We start from the raw sequence: 20,727 nt of genomic DNA on the forward strand, positions 1-20,727 counted from the left end.
CTCATTTTGGTCGACTGATATGCTATTAGCGAGCAGGTCACGAAAATCTGCAATGCTTAGGGGATAGGAATGGCTTTGGAATTGCAACAATGAATATACAGCGTTTCAACAACTTCTTGTTGGCCTGTTTGAAATTCGATGATACTCGAGATAGACCCCAGTGTAGAGGGCTTCATAGCCTAGCTGCATTCAGAGAACTGTTTGAATTATTTATGTCGAACTGTAGTAGTAAGAACACTGTGTCGGAATATACAACGGTAGATGAACAAATGGTTGCATCCAGAGACAAACATACCAAGAAATTAGGAACTGAAGGTCTTCAGCTTGTGCGATACTAGAACATAATACTCTGGGATGGAAGTCCATCTTGTAAATAACCAGAGGATTCGTTTCCGTTGTAAAATTCACTCAAGAAGGTAGTAAAGACGTGTACGGCCTATCGAAAAGACGGGGGAGATACATGAAACTTGACAAGTCGTTTTGTTCCATGCCACTGGCAGAGGAATTCCTGAAGAGCAAACTGACGGTAGTAGGAACTCTTTGAAAGATAAGGGTTTCCTTTCACAACAGGTCGTGATTAGAAAGGCAGCCTTTTTCGGTTCAGACAGGATATAACCACGAAATAAAAATAAAAGTAAACGTTATCCTTCTTCCATCTTTGCATCATGATGATTTCATTGACACTGATACTGCAGATGAGATAAACCAGAAATGAAAACAATGTACGACAAGACAAAACAGGAGTACACACACAGTAGATGAAATGTGCGCTACTTATTCAACCTGAAGGAAAAACAGACGTTGGGCACTTGCCCTGTTTTTCCGAATTACTGACATTGCTGGTATTAACGCCTTCATTGTACTTGCAAGTAACAGCAATGAGAGGATGTTTCGAGGAATATTTTTACGTGAATTGGGATAAGAGTCAGTAAATCTGCTAGCGCACAGGAGAGCAGCCATTCACTCCACGTCCAAAAAAGTTAGAGAGATAAGTGCTTTAACGGCTGGAATCGAAAACAGCAAGAACGTAGCACCTTCCAAACAAAGCATTTCTAAGCCTAGGCGGAGTAAAGACATAAAAATTAAATCACATTTGCCCAATGTATAGAATCCATGTATATGAAAAGTGTTATAATACTGCATTTGTTGTAGCCATTTATGGTGACTACATTCATATAAATTTTGTATGAGTTGTGGGACTAAATGTTTAGTGATATGTATCATGACTTACATCTGCAGTACAGAACAAAGAATACTAGAAATAAATAATTTTACAAAAAGTCTTAAGAAAATGGGAGATATTATATGTGTATGCAAAACTGTAGTCGGTACTTTGTTGACCTAAAAATATACACTCAAACATGGTAATGTAATATTCTGAAGAGCCATTTCTTCAGTAAACATATTTACATTAACAATATGCTGTATAACTATGACATTACAGACACTTTTATTCGTCAGGAACATCCTGTGCGATTATTAACAATACGAAAACATGCGCTACCTTATAACATTCAATAATACGACCTGTGATAGCCAAAGAATACATATTAATCGTTTTTCCAGGTATTTAAAGACGACCATGGAGCCAAACATTTCATACAAACTACCGTTTCTAGTGTTTTGAATATGAAAAGCCTTCTGAAGACGAACTAGCAGGTGACAACGCCTCTTTTTGTTCTTCATAAATTGGGTTATAGCTATGGCTGGTTGCTGTTTTTACTTAATGTGACAATTAACCTGAATTCTGTGTTTTCGCCTTATAGTATAGTGAAGGAACATACTTACAGTAGTCAAAACGTCCACTGGCACTGACGTAACATACTCACATGAAACCCTGTATGTAAATTGAAGGGGATCACTGCAGAAAGGTCCAGCGGTACATTAAGAGGAATCAGCAGCATATAGCGAAAGTTTGTACTGGACCAGACTCGAATCCAGCATCTCCTGCTTACTAAGCCGGTGCGTTAGCCACTGCGGCATCCGAGACACAGCGTATCGCAACTGGGCAGATTATCTCGGCACGCCTCAAGGCCTACGGAGCACCACCCATCTGCAGTCTCTGTCCATTGGCACCATGTTGGCAATGCAAAGATTCCCACAGGCGATCAGGTATATTTCTGCATCCGCAGGGAAGAAGGTTGATCCATTGCCCAGTTAGGCAAGTTGTCTGTTCTTTTGGACATGTCCGAATGAACGGACACCGAGTGCACAAGTATTCATATAATTTTGAAACTCGCTGTAGCTCAAGGACTCAGTTCGGCGCCAAAAATCAGTAATACTATTACGCCATGAGAGAAAGCTTCGTAATATCGCCTGCTGATGTAAGGTTCGGCATTTCTTTTTTCTTTTCTGGTGTCAGCGATTTAGGTGGGCACTACTTAGCACGATGTACATCTCAGTGGTCAGTGTGCCTCTGTGGAGAACTCGGACTCTATTGTAGGTATTATCAGGGCTTTTGAGTAGGAGGGTGGACTGGTGCTGGGTATACTCGGGCTTGTGAGGTCAATTGAGGGGCCAATTGGGGCTCCGCTGCCTGCAGAAGCTGAAAAACTGTCGGGAGAGCGGAGTGCTGATTACATGCCCTCCGTACTGAATGCAATAACGGTATTGGTGGAGGGCGACACGGCGGCCTTTCGGTGACGGTCGGCTCACGGGTGTCAGATTTCGGAACATTGCTCTTTACTTAACACAGTCCTCTGTCTGTGTACCCTTCATTGGCCAGTCTCCGAAAGTACATTTTATGAAACTGGTATTCTATATTCATGAAGTAGAATATAAGAGACTCATTTTATAACCTACCAGTTCTCGTTTTGTTGCAGTTGAAGATACTGTGAGACATTTACAAAGTACTCAAAGTCGAGCTGCGAAAGAAGGAATGACAGATTTCGCAGAACCAGTCTAACGGCGCTTACAAGGTCGGAACGTAGACGAAAGCGTATTATTATTCTGCAAGCATAGATAGACGATACAATAAGTACTTACGTCTACACAATAATCTGCATATAAATAGGAATTTGGTACCCAATTAGAGAACCTAGATTCGGTCAATCTTATTTCCAGAGAAAAAAATAAGAAAAGGAAAGAAAAAGAAAAAAGGTTATTGATAATTATATGCCCCTTGAGAAATCATTAAACTGTGGACGGCGAAACAACAGGTTTGAAATGCCAAAACTTAAACTAACTCCCTGAAATACACCACATCTGTTGGGAAGGCAATTGTGTCTCACGTCAGGTACATTGGGAATCCAACGTTATCATGTATTTGTGCGGATAAATTAATAGTCGGCTGTTCGAACGGAGGCCTATTTCGAATTATGTTATCCCTTAGGAAAATGTCTGGAAGAGATGTTAAGGCCCACATTGTGCGCTCCTGCGGTTCTCATCCAACACGTGGCAGGTGCCTTCCGGCGCCTTAGCGAAACGCGAGCAAGCAGATGCAAATAGTGGTGTACTAAATCTAAAACCAAACTAAACTCCGTCCGAACAGCCCTTGGAAGGCCCAACGGTACCGGCCGGCCGCCATGTCAGCCCCTCAGCCCAGGAGCGTCACTGGATCGGATAGGGGTAGCATGTGGTCTTCACACCGCTCTTCCGGCCATTGTTATTTTCGTGACAGGAGCCGCTACGTCTCCGTCAAGTAGCTCTCCAGTTTGCCTCACAAGCGCTGACTGCACACCGCCTGCCAACAACGGCCGGCAGACCGGACGATCACCCATTGAAGTGGTAGCCCGACAGCGCTCAACTTCGGTGGTCTTACGGGAACCGGTGTTACCACTGCGGCAAGGCCATTGGCTACGAGCGGTACACAAAGGAGCTAAAAAATACATGTCGTCTGTCTTCCAGATAGTGCTTGTATTTTTCCACCACCTGGCAGGAAAGAACAGAGTTGCGCACAGTATTTCAACGACGCTCACAGTCCATAGTACTTTCAGCAGAACTATTGTCGCCTATTAGTTCTGAGTCGACTTACGGGCTTGAACCAGAGTCAGTGACACCCTACACTACGACATCCTAGTTAAGAACTAAACAGTCCTCATAATAGCTTATGAGTATAATACACTCCTGGAAATTGAAATAAGAACAACGTGAATTCATTGTCCCAGGAAGGGGAAACTTTATTGACACATTCCTGGGGTCAGATACATCACATGATCACACTGACAGAACCACAGGCACATAGACTCAGACAATAGAGCATGCACAATGTCGGCACTAGTACAGTGTATATCCACCTTTCGCAGCAATGCAGCCTGCTATTCTCCCATGGAGACGATCGTAGAGATGCTGGATGTAGTCCTGTAGAACGGCTTGCCATGTCATTTCCACCTGGCGCCTCAGTTGGACCAGCGTTCATGCTGGACGTGCAGACCGCGTGAGACGACGCTTCATCCAGTCCCAAACATGCTCAATGGGGGACAGATTCGGAGATCTTGCTGGCCAGGGTAGTTGACTTACACCTTCTAGAGCACGTTGGGTGGCACGGGATACATGCGGACGTGCATTGTCCTGTTGGAACAGCAAATTCCCTTGCCGGTCTAGGAATGGTAGAACGATGAGTTCGATGACGGTTTGGATGTACCGTGCACTATTCAGTGTCCCCTCGACAATCACCAGAGGTGTACGGCCATTGTAGGAGATCGCTCCCCACACCATGATGCCGGGTGTTGGCCCTGTGTGTCTCGGTCGTATGCAGTCCTGATTGTGGCGCTCACCTGCACGGCGCCAAACACGCATACGACCATCATTGGCACCAAGGCAGAAGCGACTCTCATCGCTGAAGACGACACGTCTCCATTCGTCCCTCCATTCCCGCCTGTCGCGACACCACTGGAGGCGGGCTGCACGATGTTGGGGCGTGAGCGGAAGACGGCCTAACGGTGTGCGGGACCGTAGCCCAGCTTCATGGAGACGGTTGCGAATGGTCCTCGCCGATACCCCAGGAGCAACAGTGTCCCTAATTTGCTGGGAAGTGGCGGTGCGTTCCACTACGGCACTGCGTAGAATCCTACGGTCTTGGCGTGCATCCGTGCGTCGCTGCGGTCCGGTCCCAGGTCGACGGGCACGTGCACCTTCCGCCGACCACTGGCGAAAACATCGATGTACTGTGGAGACCTCACGCGCCACGTGTTGAGCAATTCGGCGGTAAGTCCACCCGGCCTCCCGCATGCCTACTATACGCCCTCGCTCAAAGTCCGTCAACTGCACATACGGTTCACGTCCACGCTGTCGCGGCATGCTACCAGTGTTAAAGACTGCGATGGAGCTCCGTATGCCACGGCAAACTGGCTGACACTGACAGCGGCGGTGCACAAATGCTGCGCAGCTAGCGCCATTCGACGGCCAACACCGCTGTGCCGTGCGTGTGATCATTGCTTGTACAGCCCTCTCGCAGTGTCCGGAGCAAGTATGGTGGGTCTGACACACCAGTGTCAATGTGTTCTTTTTTCCATTTCCAGGAGCGTATATACGAAAGGTTTCTGTGCATGTAGTTCACTTTATGAGGGTATCACACAACACTTTTTTTTTATTTAGATGAGGCGACTTACAAACCAGTCGACATAATATAGTCTGGAACCGCGCGGCTGCTACGGTCGCAGGTTCGAATCCTGCCTCGGGCATGGCTGTGTGTGATGTCCTTAGGTTAGTTAGGTTTAAGTAGTTCTAGGGAACTGATGACCTCCGATGTTTAGTCCCATAGTGCTCAGAGCCATTTGAACCATTTGACATAATGTAATTTGTAGGACCCCATGAAGTGATAGATCCAATAAAAGTCCCCTTCCCGCCACATCTCCCAGCGCCGTCCCACAGATGAGGGGCTATCAAAACCCTAATGACACACTGCTGAAGCATTTGTAAAAGAGTCTCCGAGTTGGAAGGGTTATTAAAACATTAGCTACACAAAACTTAAGCATATTGACCGTGGTGGTAATTCGGAGATAAATCTAACTGTATATCGGAAGGATTGTGTAATGGGAAATGAGATTGGTGTACAGTAAATGCAAGTCCAATGAGATACAAATTTTACCTGCTAGATCCACTGTACAAAACTCAAGATTTAAGGGTGTCTTGTAACGGGGCCAGCCAACACATTGATTTAGAGATGTAACAAAGAACTTTAGAGACAATCTCCTGTTGATAATACATATGTCTTTACAGGGAAACTGTGCCTAAGCACAAGCAGAGGCAGACTTGGGTTCAGAGTTTCGATACTGGGAAATTCGGTCATCTATAAGGGGGACTGCGTACAGAAAATTCGTGTGGGATATCCAGGAAACACTGTTGAGTTGTATGTGACCTATACGGAATATGGCTACTGTGACATACTGACAGCACAGAAGGTGAGACAGAGTGAATATTCACAGATATGTCTGAAACTCGGAAAAAAGCCACGGAAGTGCTGAAGTACATGACCTGCTTGGCGACTCAGGACGGACGCCAACTGGCTAGCCATAGGCCATAAAACAGAATTACGAGAATCACTATTAAATGAGGAATCTACACTATGGGACGGTACATATAGCTTCCGTTGGGACGTTGGGAGCTAGAATGGAATAGAAAGAAACACCGTGTACGGAGTCCTGTGGAAAATACTCTCGGCGAGGCACTTTACATTGGCATTATTAGTATGGATGCAGACGATGAATAAATACTCATCTTCCGGTTTTTCAGAAATAAACCTTTTCCTGTAGTCTAAGGGAAAACCATCTACGGAAAATGGGGTCCCCGGATATGTAATCTACTGCAAAATATAGCCTGATGCCAGCCGTATCAGCCTGGAAACGAACTACACAGAAGTGCACTTTCGAATTTCATTACTGAAAATTATCGTTTCACGTTTTCTAATATTTGTTTTATTACACGGAGAAAATTTTAACCTGGTAAACAAGTGTTAAGATCTCCAGCCCTTTATCGTGACTGACCTCGTCCGCTGAAACTCGTGAAAATAATTTCTCATGACGAAGTCTGGCCTTACGAAGGAACGAGTTTTGGCTGCGTTGTTGCCCAAAAATATTATTCTCAAGGTTCGGTTTGCGAACCGGTTTATTGACGATATTTCTTAAGAGACAGGAAAGAGATACTTTGCAGATATGCAGAACCTCGAAGGATAAGAAATTGTTTGTGTTATTCGACGTAGATAAGTTTTTTTAACTGCTTTTTCGATAATTCTGGGGTGATCTCAATACCATTACTACGAGGGTAACCCCGAAAGTAATGTCTCCTATTTTTTATAGACCTGTTTATTTCTACAATAGTTTACATCAGTTTACAGCTTGAACATTTAGCTATTTTTGACATAATCACCGTTCCTGTCGATACATTTTTGTAGACGCTGTGGCAGTTTTTGTATGCCCACATTATACCAGCTCGCCGTCATGCTGTTCAGATAGTTATGAACCTCTTCTTTCACCTCGTCGTCAGAGCTGAATCGCTTGCCGGCCAAATCTTCTTTTAACCTAGGCAACAGGTGATAGGCACTGAAGGCCAAGTCAGGACTTCAGGGTAGGTGGGTGATTATGTTTCACTGAAATTGTTGCAGGAGAGCAACGGTTTGCCGAGCGAGGTGTGGGCGAACGTTGCCATGGAGAATGTGTACACCCTTCTTCAACATTCCTCTTCTCCGGTTCCGAACTGCCCGTTTGAGTTTTTTCAGAGTCTCACAGTACCTGTAAGCGTTAATTGTGGTCCCAGTGGCTCAATCTACAACACTGCCTCCTCAGAAATTGACGGTCTCCCCATCCTTTCCGTCGTGAATTTCGGTCCTACAGGCTGGTAACTCTCTACACCACTCAGAAACTATTTTGACATCCTTGCACAACTCACCATACACTTGGCGATGGATTTCAATCGGCGCAGTGCCCTTTGCGTTCAGAATCCGAGTAACTGCAAGCAATGCTCACTTGGCGGTAACATCCAACGGGAGTTTCTTTCTCAATGGCTGCCGAGCCAAGACTGAGCACCTCTGCGCAGCGTGCGCATGTATACACACAGTGCGTGAAGCACTCTTCATTACAGTGTGACCAACTGCCATACAAACAGAGTTCTTTACTTATAAACAAATAGACCTTACTTTTGGGATTACTCTCGTATCATTGTTTTCCGAACACCTCTTGTGGATGATCTGTTCTCTCCAAATGATTTGTTAGCTTCGCTGTAAAATAGGAGCAGTGACAACTATCTAGGCAAGCTGAATTACTGTCAACTGCTGGGAGACAGGAGTTAATGTATAACTTACATTTGATGCCTAAAGGATGATTGTGAAATCTGAAACTATTTACCGCAATGTCAATAGCACACCTGAATAGTTATACAAAACACGTATAGCATGCTAAGAAGGCAGTTGACACTTTATTGAGGCCTAAATGAAGATACGTTCAAAAAAGAATTTTAGGAAAGCTGCGAAAATTACCGTTGGGATCTTTGGGGACAAGACTCTGAAGTTTCTGCAATATTCATCAGACTACGTACAGAAAATTGGAAATTGGTTGTAAGTTCCTAGGGGACCAAACTGCTCAGGTTATCGGTCCTTAGTCTTAAAGACTACTTAATCTAACTTAAAATAAAGACAACACTCACACCCGTGACCACGGGAGGACTCAAACCTCCGCTCAAACCGTGGCAAGCCGCCCGAGACCACGCGGCTCTCTCGCGCTTCCTATAGACTGTCATTTTGATCCGAGGCTATGTTAGTAGTGGCACAAAGAACGAACTTCCATAAACTAATGCTTTCAGAGATTTTTCAGCAATGCTTTACCTCACCAAGCAACACAGGGGTGGGATATGATAGTACACCAGGTTCTATACCAGAAAAAATTGTTTGTATTCTTGCCTGATTAAATGAAAGGTTTTAAAATCTAAATTCATATGGAGCCATATTACAATGTTGTTTTGTATACTGATGTCAAATTTCCGGCACTTTAGGACAATGAAACCCATAAAAATGAAGCGTTTTGAGATTTTTATTGTATTGTGGCACTTCAGCTGTATATTTCCGTAATACGCTAATACAAATTCAAATGCTCCAAATACAAATGGTAAAAATGCCAAAAGACAAGGATCGGCTCCACAAATAGACATAAAAGTTACCCGCCTCCAAATACATGATATTTGCATTCAAAATTAAGTTATTTATCGTCATGAGTTCGAGTACAAAACCCACAAATTTTGGGTTTGATAAGTACAGCGGCTGGACAAAAATTCGGGAAACATGACCTTGCCTAATACGGTGTAGACAACCCATGGGATTCAAAACAGCTTCCAGTCGTCTAGGAATGGGTCAATAGAGATCCAGGATCATTGATGAGTTGTTTTGGAATTAAAACTCGCCCTGCAATTCCTTGCCCACTGGAGCTCCGTTCGTGTTGTTTCGGTACTGACAGGATTCGTGAGTGTGACATTCATATCTGCAGTGGCTTTCGCAGGTGTCGTCCTCTTACATTTCGTCACAAACAGCTTCAATGACTATGTGTCGCTATCACTCAACACGCTGTTTCGTCCACTTTGTCACTTACGTGATGATGTTATTCTGCTGTCCCTACATGCAGTATAAATCTTTACTATTGTGCCTCTTGAAACACCAAACAATTTGGCTTCCATGGTTACGGAAGCACCCAACACACGAGCCCAACAAATTGCCCACATTAGAATTCAATTAGCACGGCCACAACGCACTCAGAACTACACAGAAGACATGCAAAGTACTGGGGACGTTGCACAGGTTCCGCTCACGTTTTAATACAGCAGCGTAACATGCAGGCTTGCCTCACTTCTGCAGTTACGATCAAGCAAGCATTTGTCGAGGTGTTTTCATATTTTCTTTCAACCCCCGTATTACAACTAACCTCTGATTGTGAAGAAAACACCTAAATTTCGCAAGAAAATAGGATTGTGTCATTTTTCAAAACTCTTAACATTTCGACTGCAAAACACATACAGCATTACTATCGAAACTTAATTCTTGTGTAAGATATAAAAAATACACTTGACCTGCATAATAGCTCTACTGATCAAACTTGCAGGCTAAGCAGCACTTTGTAAGTAGGCTGTTTACGTTTTCTTATTGGTAACGCCACGTAGCGCTCTGTATGAAAAATCACTGGCTGTGCCATGTGCAGTCTGTGGCTGGTTTGCATTGTTGTCTGCGATTGTAGTGTTGGGCAGCGGCAGCTGGATGCTAACAGCGCGTAGCGTTGCGCAGTTGGAGGTGAGCCGGCAGCAGTGGTGGACGTGGGGAAAGAGATGGCGGAGTTTTGTAATTTGTAAGACTGGATATCATGAACCGCTATATATATATTATGACTATTAAGGTAAGTACATTGTTTGTCCTTTATCAAAATCATTCATTTGCTAACTATGCCTGTCAGTAGTTAGTGCCTTCAGCAGTTTGAATCTTTTATTTAGCTGGCAGTAGTGGCGCTCGCTGTATTGCAGTAGTTCGAGTAACCAAGATTTTTGTGAGGTAAGTGATTTGTGAAACATATAGGTTAATGTTAGTCAGGGCCATTCTTTTGTAGGGATTTTTGAAAGTCAGATTGCGTTGCGCTAAATATATTGTGTGTCAGTTTAAGCACAATCTTGCACAATTGTTCAAAGGGGACGTTTCAACTTGTTGACAATTTAAGTTCAATATCTGTACTAAAGTTTGCAGAGGACTAAATAATCTGAAATTAAATATTCTCCCATTAAAATGTTCTGTTATCACTTACAAAAATACAAATGGATCACATATTGGCACTACTGATATAACTTAGAGGTAGATCTATGAGCGTAATTTGATCTTTGTGCCATGCGTTAAACAAAACGAAAGCAAATAAAAAATCATTCTACAACGTTATAAAATAATCGTGAGTAATACTACTTATGTAACTTAAAATGCACTTACTGGCAACAACAGTTCGATCTTTTAACCAAAGTAAAGATTATAATTCCAACGTCTATGTAAAAAAGATGTCTTAGCTCAGTTAAAAACGAGGTCAAGGTCAACTAAAAGTTACACTTACACCCATTCTGGTACTGTGGGCCATGGAATTTTAATCCGCACAAGACGTCATGGACGTCGAAGAACCATAGAGGTCTTTGCACCATCGCGCCGTAAGCTGTGGCGGCGCACACCTCCTGGCCCGCTTTTAGTGTGAGGGCGCCACAGTGGGACACGAGGTTCCAGCAGCCAATAGCGGCGCCCACGATAGTGTACTTAAGCGCCTGCCTCTGGCTCAGCCAGCGCCCCTCCTATGTTACCATCCATAATGCCAATTCCCACACCTTCTACCCCTCTGCAGGCGTGCCCCAGGGCTATGTCCTCTCCCCTCTCCTCTACCTCCTGTACACGGCAGATATGCCCCAACCCCCGCCCTCCTCCAGTACACCTCTTGCAATATGCTGAAGACACAGCATTCCTCGCCCGCGCTCCTACCCTCCAACGGTTCCAACGCCTTCTCCAGAATCACCTTGACCTTTTTTCTGCATGGTGTAACCATGGCTCCTGAAAATCAATCCTTCCAAGACCCAGGCAATCATCATAGTTCGTACCACTCGCTCCTTCTGGCTCCTGGACTTCTCCCTTACTGTCTGTGCCTGTCCTGTCGACCTCTCCCCCACCCTCACTTACCTTGGCCTCACCATTGACTGTCACCTCACCTGGATCCCTCATCTCTGCTCCATCCAATCCAAAGCCGACCACCGCCTCCGACACCTCACACTCCTCCCTGGCTGGTCATGGGGGTTGCACCCCTCTACCATCCTCCACACCTACAAATCCTTAATCCGTCCCATCCTCTGCTATGCCAGTTCTGCATGGATATCTGCCCCCCCCCCAAATTCTATAAGTCTCTCCATATCCTTGAGCATAGTGCACTCCGCCTCGCCTTCCGTATACACCTCCCGCCCTCCATGCGGATCCTCTATGATCTCATTCCTTTCCCCCATCTGCTCCTATTCCTCGAACATATCCACATCCTCTACAGCTCCCGCCGCCTTGAACCCCCTCACCCCCTGGTTGCTCCTCTCCCATCCCCACACCCTACCACGTCTTCATTGTTGTATCCCCCCTACCCTCCATCTCTACACCCTACATCTCCTTTCCCAAGGTGGCTTTCATCAACTCCCCCTCCCAGGTGATGCCCTCTCTCCCTCCATTTATCCCTCCCCTGATAATCACTCTCCCTCTTTTAATCTGTCCTTTTCCTGGGCTCCCTCTCCATCCCTTCCATCCTCTTTTTTCCCCACCTCTCCTCTCTCTGCCCCCTTCTCTCCCCCAAGTCCTTTTGCATTTCCCTCCTCTGCATCTCCTTATTCCCTCTTGCATCTGCCCTGCCCCTCTCCCCCCTTATGAGTCCTCTCCCTCCTTGGTTCCCCCCTTTCTCTTTCTCCTCTCCTCCCTCCTTGTTTTCCCCCTCCTCCAGGTCCCCCTCCCCATCTTCCTTTGGCTCAGAAGTGTCATATTAGTGCCACCAGTTTCGTGCAGTGTTTTACAGTGTGTGTTTTTCCAGTGAGTGTTCCGTGGTGTGTCTTTAGGGAAGTGTAGCGAACAGCCATCATACTGTCGCTGGGTGTGATTTTTTTTCTCTCTTGCAAACAGAAACCAGACTGTCGCAATGTTTTTTTAAATGTGTGTCTACTATGTTACTTGTCTGATTCCTGTGTATTTTATCGACATTGCCAACCCCTTTTGCTTTCTGTTTTAACTTTCCGCATTTTTACGCCGTTTTACACTATAAGTCATCAATTTATGGCCTGTTTATCCTTGTTTCTTTCTTCTTGCTTTTCTTAAGAAAGTCTGTAGGCTGTAGAGCAGAGTAATAAGCTGCTGCCAGCCCGCCCCCTTCGGGGGGAATTGAAAATCAATAAAGATAAAAAAAAGCTCAGCCAGCCTCTTATGGGTCCTCTCTCTCCTTTGGTTCCCCCCCTCCTTTCGTTTTTCCTCTACTCCCTCCTTGGTTTCACCATCTGTCCAGGTCCATCCCCTCCCTCCCCCATCTGCCATAGGCTGTGGTGTGTCCTCTTTGTGCCGACATTTTAGTGCAGTGTTTACAGTGATTGTTCAGTGTTGTATGTCTTTGCCGAAGAGTTGCGGACGGCCATCATACTGTTGCTAGGTGTGATTTTATATCTCTTGCTAACAGAAACCAGACTGTCGCCATGTTTTTTAATTGTCTGTCTACTATGTTACCTGTCTGCATCCTGTGCATTTTTATTCGCTTTGCCATCCCTTTGCTTTATGTTTTAACTTTCCCCAATTTTCCGCCCTTTTACAATTTAAGTCCCCACTTTATCGGCTGCTTCTATTGTTTCTTCTCCTTACATTTTAAAAAGTCTGTAGGCTGCAGAGCAGCGTAATAAGCTGCTGCCGGCCCGCCCCCTCCTGGGGGAATCGAAATACAATACATGAGAAAGAAAAGCTCAGCCAGCCAGTCTAATCTCGAGTTCGTCTATTGACACATCGCCTCGCGTTAGAGAGTTTACTTACTTGTTCTGTGTACGAGTGGAGGTGTTTGTTAGGTTTCCTTGTGACTCCGCTGTTCGATATTGTTGGTCGTTCCGTCCTTCGTTGGTCGTGTCCGTCCTCTCCCGTTGTATTGTTGTTCGCGGGCTTCTCCGCTGGTCCCGCCGCGCTTTCCGTCATTTCAACACAGTGGCCATCCCGGTCGCAGTTACAGCACCCATACTAAGGTGTAAGGATAATTTTGCAGTACAAAGTGTTTCAGTCTTCTGCTGATAAAGCTAAATTATATTATTACATCATGTCGCAGCAAGATTACAATGAATTGCCTCATTCATGATATACCTCACGACCTCACCGCCCAGGAAGGATGCATACAATGCAGGTCCACAAAACCCAGGGTCATACATGGAAGTCTAACAAATTACTCCATACATCACTTTGTTACGGCCAGATTTTAACAAATTACTGCATACATCGACAGGTTATGTTAAATTGTAACGAAATGCTCCAAACATAATTATGTTACAGCAAAATTGTGACAAATTGCCATGTACATAGTCAGGTACAGCAAAACTCTAACAAATTGCCCCATACGTCAACATATTATTACCAAACTGTAATAAAGTACTTGTTTGTCGACATGTTAGAGCAATATTGCAACAAATGGCACTGCACAGTATCATGTTACATAACATTTTATTACGAACGCCTGCCTTCCACCTCCTCCACCCACCCCCCACCCCCCTCAAGTTAAAACTCAATAATAACAAATCGGTAAGCCATGAATTCTTTAGAGAATCTTACTGCAATGTATGAAATAGATTCAAATGCCTGATTACCTTACAAGTGAGTTAATCCATGAAATATTTGACTATGAGAATGTGAGCGAGAAAACTTTAGGGAAGGTTTGCAGTCAAGCATAAAACTTGTTGGAAGTCGCTAAGTGCTCTCTTTAAGATACTTAATATAGTTCTCATTAACTGTGTTCCAGTTTAAATAAAAACTAATTTTACATGCTTCTCAATGTTTATAACCTCGTATCTCCTGTATATGCAATACAGTCTCCAAATTGCGTTGCAAATAGTATAAGTTTTAAAGGAGTAATAAACTAAAAAATCATGCATGGCGTTGAAGTTCTATTGCATACCAATTAAATAAAAACCAATTTCATGTATCGAAACGTTGATGACATTACATCACTTGAACTATATGTAATAAAATGATATGATATCTTAGTTATATATTTGGGTACTGTTTGGAAAGTGTGTTGTGAGCAGAGGATGAAATGTTGCTTTTTAAATAATTAATAAAATATGCCACAAATGTCTGATTAATGCGAAAAGACGCTCCGCTCGGAAATTGACCACATAAAGCACATGATACATCACGTCCTTCCTCAGTGGCGGGATAAAGTTTCGTCACAGGTGAAACAAGTGCTCCGTGATGTGGAAACAATGCCACAGGCGTCATGCGAAGCACAGACTGTTCACACTCAAATGAAGGATGCATACAAAAGTGGCTCTGAGCACTATGGGACTTAACATCTATCGTCATCAGTCCCCTAGAACGTAGAACTACTTAAACCTAACTACCCTAAGGATATCACACACATTCATGCTCGAGGCAAGATTCGAACCTGCGACCGTAGCGGTCACGCGGTTCCAGACTGAAGCGCCTAGAACCGCACGACCTCACCGGCCGGCAAGGATGCATACAACGCAGGTCCACATAGCCCAGGGTTATACATGGAAGTGCATCCTCCAACAAATTCCGCAGTAAAACAATCACATGATGAGATGGGGGAACATGCAACGTTGACAGAGATATTTCAGGAAAAGGAGCCTGTTAAAGCACAGACCATTTCAGGTCTTTATCCCAGACGAAAGACAAGTCCATCCCGTAGTTTTTATATCACAGAGTATTGCCCAGGTCATGGAATGAGACGCAGAGAATGCAATTCATTGCCTCACATACCCAAGGAGACGGTTCCTTATGTGCTACCGAAGCCGTAGAGAGCGGTATACATTGTAAACAATTCGAAAAGGCTTTTCCTGCTAATTACTCGTCATCGGGCTTACATGAACGCCTTAGAAAACAGGTCTTCAGCCAAGAAATTTACAGTTCACAGCACGGTGGACTTAGGAAATATTACGAGAAATATATTAATTTAAGGAAAAACTGGTACAAGCCGCAAAGAGGTATTACACATCTTGGAGGCAAAGTCTGTACACATAAGTGAAAAATTAATAACAGTCCCTCTTTTTGACCTTGAATACTTCTTGTCAGTGGTCGATACCATATACTTAATACAAGAAGATGCGAAAAGCGGCACTGGCAACAATGGCTCGCAGTTCGCGAATAAGAACGCACACGACCACAATTACAGCTGCAACGGCTGGTCGTGGAGTAATGGTGGCACGTCGCAAGCCGGACGTACAGATCAGAACAACAATGGTGGTCCGCAAATAGGACAGGCATTCTTTCAAAGGCAGAGACGAAATAGTAATCATCTGTAGCGTCCGGGTTATCGAAATAATCGAAACGAGAACCGAGAAATCAACAATAGGAATCAAGACCAATTTAATCAATGGTCACAAAAGAATCAAGTGCAAGAAATGCCTGTAAACCAAAACAGGAGTACCTAAATTAAGACGTTCGGATAGTCGAGGTGGTTGAAGCCCCATCGACGACAACGTCCGGGGCGTCGAAATAAGGGCGACTGTTTTGAGCTCCCTGATGGCAGTCTCGGCACGGAATGGGGACAATAGTTTGAAGAAACAGATAAACATGCTACGATACAACTATGAGGCTGTCATGGTTATATCGGGTAATCAAAAAGTCAGTATAAATTTGAAATCTTAATAAACCACGGAATAAGGCAGATAGAGAGGTAAAAATGGCCACACACATTCGGAATAACATGGGGTTTTATTAGAACGAAAAAAAACACCCCATATTGCTAGAACGTGAAAGGTCCCTTGCGCGCGTCGTTTGGTGATGATCGTTTACTCAGCGGCCACTTTCGTCATGCTTGGCCTCCCAGGTCCCCATACCTAACTCCGTGTAATTATTGCCTTTTGGGGTTACCTGAAGTCGCAAGTGTATCGTGATCGACTGAAAGACAAAATCCGACGCCAATGCCTCACCATAACTCCGGACATGCTTTAAAGTGCTGTTCACAACATTATTCCGCAACTACAGCTGTTGTTTAGGAATAATGGTGGACATATTGAGCATTTCCTGTAAAGAACATCTTTGCTTTGTCTTACTTTGTTATGCTAATTATTGCTATTCTGATCAGATTAAGCACCATCTGTCGAACATTTTTTGAACATTTGTATTTTTTTGGTTCTAATAAAACCCCATAGCATTCCAAGCATGTGTGTCAATTTGTACCTCTCTATCTACATTATTCCGTGATTTATTCAGTTTTAAAATTTATACTGACTTTTTGATCACCCGGGAAAATGAGGTAGACAGCTAAATTGAAAATTCCTCGGAGGACGTACAAACCGATGTTCAATTACATGTGGAAGGTATTCCTATGACAATGTTTTTAGATACCGGTGCAAGCGTGAACGTGATAGAAGCTAATTTCTGAAAGAAAATAGCGAATCTATAAAGATTCCGAATTTTGCAGTTCAAAACTGCGTGGTATCTGTTGCTACTGTCGCCAAAGGTTAGACTATTATGTTACAGGCACCGATAGGTGTAGAAATCGAGAATGGATCAGATCAATGCACGTTTCTCCTCTTGAAAAATTTAATCGTGTCCTGTCTCGTAGGGATGGAATTCATATGGGGACAGGATGTAAAGGTCGACCATCCGCATGGGAAATTCCACATAAAGTTTGGAGGTGAGAAGTTTGTTTTGTGTGTGATAAATACAGAGGTGATGCACAGCAGAACGTGCCAATGAATACGAGTTCAAATTACTAAAATCAGAGTGCTATGGATGCAAGACCATTCAGAGTACACAAATCTTGCAGCTGGACAAAACGTAATAGATTCTTCGCTCATATGATGCACATCCGACGAGGCGAAAACCTTACCGTACGAAGAGAAAACGTAATTACGTATGATATTCGAATATTTATTGCTGCCGTAGTACTTGTTTCAGCACTAGATACAGTTCTAGGACCCGAGCTGTTAGACCAGATCACACCATATGAGGGCGATTTGCTAATCGCAACAGCTACCTGGTAGGAACACCTGTGTTAGACAGGGTGCTCAATAAGTTTTCAGAATACGGAGCTACCGCCATCTTGTACAAACCTAAATTTGCAAGGAATCAGATCAAATTTATTGGGCAGATCATTGCGGAGTCAGGAATTTTGCCTGACCATGAATAGATTTAGATTATAGAAAATTTTCAGCCTCCTTCACCTAAGAAGCAATTAAAGGCGATTCTCGGACCCGCTTCTTTGTTCAGAAAGTTCGTGCCTGATGGATCTGTGAAGGATGATGATTTCCTCAACTTATCGAGAACGTATGCGGTATAATTTCTTAGACTTTCCCGGCGATTTGTAGTCTTCTCGTAGAATCGGGTGCATTGCCGGTGGTCCGCGTCTCCCCAACACGGTATTTCGACGTCGTAACTCGACGCTTTATCAGGTGTTCCCACTGACTGGTTGACGAGCTGACGTAGCACCATATTTATGCCTGGGCGGTGTGTGGCGCTCCCTATGCCGTCCGCGCCCACTGTGGCCTTTTCTGCAGGTGATATCAGTTTCTAGGCGCTCCATGTTCGGTCCGCGCCCGCTGCTGACGCTGACGCTTTACAAACGGGCCTTCGCCTTGGCCAGAGATGTAGGAGTTTAGACTCATTACAGTCGTTCCTCCTGTTCCTGGTGATGCAATGGTGATGTGGCCTTACTGTGTGGTGTGTCCTCTCGTTGTCCGGTGTCTATCCTGTCGTGGCTACTAGGCAGGCATACTACGATTTTTTAGGTCTTCTATGTCTCGCGAGAGACGCACTGAAGCGCTGTCTGCAGGTATTCAGTCAGCTTCCTCGTGCCGTTGCGAACCTCGTTCCTCAGCCGCACGACTGCGTCGTCTAGGATGTATTCCCAGTCACGCGGCGTGAAGACCGGGTTCGCGTTGATGGTGTCGAGATCTTTCTTTGTGACGAACTCGAGCAGAATTGCCCTATGCCCGCCACATATCTCCAACGGTCTGTGTGAGAGCGACGGCTTCCGTTCCCCTTCCACCTGGGCGAAGAGGTACGGGTTCTTTTGGGAGTTGAAGCACCCGTCCCGTGACATTGTGGCAATCTTCTTCAGCACGTTTGGCACGTTCGTGCTGTCCGGGAAGGGTATGATGTCCGTGAAAAAGATTGCCATACTCTTCTTGCTTCTGTGTTGCCTTCCCGCCTGGAGGTGAGGAAGGGGAGGACGGTGCCACGTCCGTGGGCGTCTCCCCGGTCTCCTGTATTGCTACAGGTTCCGGGGCGACTTCCGTTTGAGTGGCCACGTCCTTCTGCGACGGTAGGACCGTCTGCGTGACGGCGTCCACCCCCACCGGGCGCCCGGGCGTACCGCAGGGGAGGCGGGTGAGGGGGCGGGAACCATCTTCTTGTTCAGAACCCGCAGCTAATCGCGCAGCTGCTGGAGCTGACGATGCACTGCAACAACTTCTTCTTTGAGCGCGGCCCGTTCTGCCGAAAAGGCGGCTTCGAGGCCAGCCATGGCGTCGTCAGTGGCGGCTTATGCTTCGTCACGGCGCGGCTCGCACCCCTAAATGGTGCGGAGCGCGGGGGGGGGGGGGGGGGGGGGGGAGCTTTCTTCTGAGGTAGCGGACATCCCAAAGCGTTCCGTATTGGGTTCGCACCCGATAGGCACTATCATGGCTCTGTTGAAGTTGCTTATGCTGTCCGCGATCGCGGCGAGTTTCTCACCTGGCCTTCTGAACCCGGTATGCGCCTGTAAGTAGCGCTTCCTGCGGCATCTAGCTGCTGTCGGAGCTGCATATTATTACAGCCATCCTCCAAGGAGTTTGCTGCCACCTGGTATCGCGCATCCCGTTCTGTTCAGTTACTTGTGACCTTGTACGTCTATAGTTTATTCCTGGATGAGGGAACTTTCTTCCGTTGATTCTGTAGTAGCTCCAAAGCAGGATTCCACGCAGTACTAAGCTTATACCCTGCTTCCCGACTGGACAAGTTCTGATTTCAATCGACACTAGGCCAGATTTGGGGGTTCTGAGCCAGGATACTGGTTTTGTCACAATCTAAGGTGTTCTCAAGCCCCAGACAATGTTCTGCTATTGCTGATTTAGTTACCTGTCTTAGACTGGTATGTCCCTGGTGTTCTGTACATCTTACTTCAACTGAGCTGGTAGTTTGACCGATGTAAGACATCCCACATTCACATGGTATATGGTAGTCACCAGGTTTCCTTAACCCCAAATCATCCTTGACAGTTCCACGGAGCGTCCTTATCTTATTAGATGGGCAGAACACACTCTTGATATTGTGTTTCTTCAAGATTTCGCTGATCTTAGCAGACATAGACCCAGTATACGGTGGATAGGCTATTTTTCCGGTCTCTTCTTCCTGCTCCTGTTGCCTCAGGTCGTCTGGTCGGATGGAGCGCTTTCCGGATGTCCCTGGAGGAGTATCCGTTGTCTGTGAACACTCTTTGTAGATGCTCTAAATCCGCTGTCAAGCTGTCTGGATCAGAGAGTGTTTTGACTCGGTGTACGAGTGTGCTGGGTGATGGCAACTGTCAGCCTGTGGATATAAGTGAGTGAGTGTTGGTTTCCTGTACACACTGTAGCCCAAGGTGCCGTCTGCCTTGCTCTTTACCAGGACATCGGGGAATAGCAGCTGACCATCACTGTCCAGCTCCATGGTGAACTGGATGTTGGGGTGTCTTGTGGACAGATGATCCAGGAACTCATCCAGTCTTCTCTTGCCACTGCAACGTTGTTGCATTAATTTGAGGTGTAAGCGGTGCTGCTATTCAAGACCATAAAAGTGGATTAAAAGCTGTGAGCTGTCTGGGGAAGTTAACCTTGCATTACTGCGCAACTGTTTCACTAGGTATCCAGTCTAGCTTACCAAATTCCCAACCTGACTAACATTAATTATAATCTTTTAATATAATAGTCATACGAAAACCGGTGATATATATATATATATATATATATATATATATATATATATATATATATATATATATATATAAGAGAATTTAAATAAAAAGAAATAAATCAGTTTATGTTTGGAAATTTATTTTAACATTGATCATTGAAATATCAGCATATTAAACATGAGTCATAATTAAG

Source organism: Schistocerca gregaria, chromosome 8 (genome assembly GCF_023897955.1).
Source record: "Schistocerca gregaria isolate iqSchGreg1 chromosome 8, iqSchGreg1.2, whole genome shotgun sequence".
In the NCBI taxonomy this organism is placed as follows: Eukaryota; Metazoa; Arthropoda; class Insecta; order Orthoptera; family Acrididae; genus Schistocerca; species Schistocerca gregaria.